General features: G+C 36.7%; 1 non-coding gene across 1 annotated transcript; it reads left to right on the top strand.

Annotated features, from left to right (window-relative positions):
• The first annotated feature begins 1,705 nt into the window (after positions 1–1,705).
• Positions 1,706–1,815, top strand: LOC132009476 (U6 spliceosomal RNA). The gene has a single exon (XR_009401949.1). It is a non-coding gene; the product is annotated as a U6 spliceosomal RNA (small nuclear RNA).
• Positions 1,816–2,064: the final 249 nt, after the last annotated feature.

The following is a 2,064-nucleotide window of genomic DNA, read 5'->3' on the forward strand; positions in this document are numbered from 1 at the left end:
CCTGAGCCTAAGGCAGAGGCTTTAACCCACTGAGCCACCCAGGCACCCCCAGCCAAACATATTTTCAAGTTCAAAGGGCTTAGGCAAATTCTAACCAGTGTGCAATAATTCCGGGAATATTGTTCCCTTGAGCCCTTACTAAGGAATCTAATGGAGAATAACCTTCTGACAAGCAAAATGAGTAGAGAGACACTGATGTAAGGACTGGTAGAGCATAAATACAAAGTTACCTGTGGCACCAAGACTAAATGAGGGACAAGGCAGAGAAGATGGTATGAAATGGCTATCTTCTCAGACAATTGGTATAGAACAGCTATAAAAAATGGAAAATAACACAGAGAGCAAAAGTAAAACAATGCTAACTGTTCAGTAATCATTGATGATAGTATTAGTGTTGTTACTCTAAGAATATTTCACGTGCAACTCTAGATAGAAAAAAAAAATGTGCCGTTATCAGATTTTCTATTATTTTCCATGGCCTTAAAAACCACTGTTCTCCGTGATTAAAGATGCAGACATAGTTTTAAAAAGAGGTTGAGCCATAGCCTTGAGGTCTGGAATTTAAGTTGGAAGTATCAGTCTGAACTTAGGTTGGGTAGTACAAGAGAGAAAAATAAAACAGAATCAAGGCAGAATATGGAGGATTACTGCTGTACATAGGAAGGTCTAAGAAGAGGACTCTTGAGAAGACATGGAATGATGTAAGCAGATGAATCATGTCATATCTGGGGCAGAGCAACGTCAAGCAGAGAGAGCAACAGGTAAAACCATCCTAAAGCTCAGTGTTGAGCACAGGTGCTTCTGTCTGTATTTTCCTTTCTCCTTTAGCACAGTGGAAAATTATTTCCATTTTTTTGAAAAACCCATAAATCAAGACCTCAAATCTGAAAATATAAAAGTTTAGAAATAGAGATCTTTACATCAAAATGATTTACTATTAGAATGTGGTTTGTGAGATGCTTGGAAAAACCTGTCCCGACAGTAATGGAAATTTTCCTTCCCGTTCCTTCTTTTATCCCTTCTGCTCCAGAAGGAAAATTCTAACAAGGGACTCCAGTCTTTGTCTTTTCCCTTTGTGCTCACTGGCTATTAGGGGAGACAATGTGAAGTATGTATAATGGACTCTGGAACTAGGGCCCCAATGGTGTCCCCGATTATTTTTATGACTTTGGGCGGTATACCTAAAGTCACTGTACCTCAATTTCTTCATCTATGCACTACTGAAAATCATAGCACTTACTTTATAGGGCTCTCATAAGGACGACACGAAATGCCACACGCAGAGAACTTAGAATGATTTATGTAAGACCAAAATAAAGAACACCTACTATTACTATACTTGATGGAGCAGCACCAGATAGAGAAACCTCTATCCCAGTGTGATGTGAGTCAAAAGATATGAGACCGTATCCTCACTCCAAAATACCCCAGTCTTTCCCTTCCGTCAAGTTTCTTAATGTTGAGGAAATGTCTTCTTTCAGTTATAGAATACGGATTACAACTACATACTAAAACTAAGATGAAGATTCACTACATTTTGATTGAATCTGGTTATTTATCTATCCATATAATATTTTAAATGCTTCCAAAATAAATATTAAATATAAATACGATGTCCATCATAAAAAAAAGTCTAATATTTCCTTCCCCTATGTTCTGAAAAATATTAGGTGGCAATTTTCTGCCAAAAATTAAAACTCGGAGAGTGCTCGACTTGGCAGTATATATTGGAATGAAAATTGGAACAACTTAGTGAAGATTAGCATGGCTTTGCACAAGAATGACATGCAAATTTATCAAGTGTTCCTTGTTTTTAAAACTCATTGAACTGTACACTTACAAAGGGGAATTTTATATTGTGCAAATTATATCTCAGCAAACCTGTTTTAAAAAATGTTTTAAGTTACTAGAACCTGAGGAAAACTTTCCTTTTCGTTGATTTGCCAGAAGAAGGCAGACTGATACTTCCAACTTCCAAAAGAGTAGGCCTATTACCTACTCCCCCAAAATTCCGTAATTTCTTAAGGATACTATGCATATAATTATGGATATATTTTCTTCTTC

This window comes from Mustela nigripes, chromosome 1, assembly GCF_022355385.1.
Source record: "Mustela nigripes isolate SB6536 chromosome 1, MUSNIG.SB6536, whole genome shotgun sequence".
Lineage (NCBI taxonomy): Eukaryota > Metazoa > Chordata > Mammalia > Carnivora > Mustelidae > Mustela > Mustela nigripes.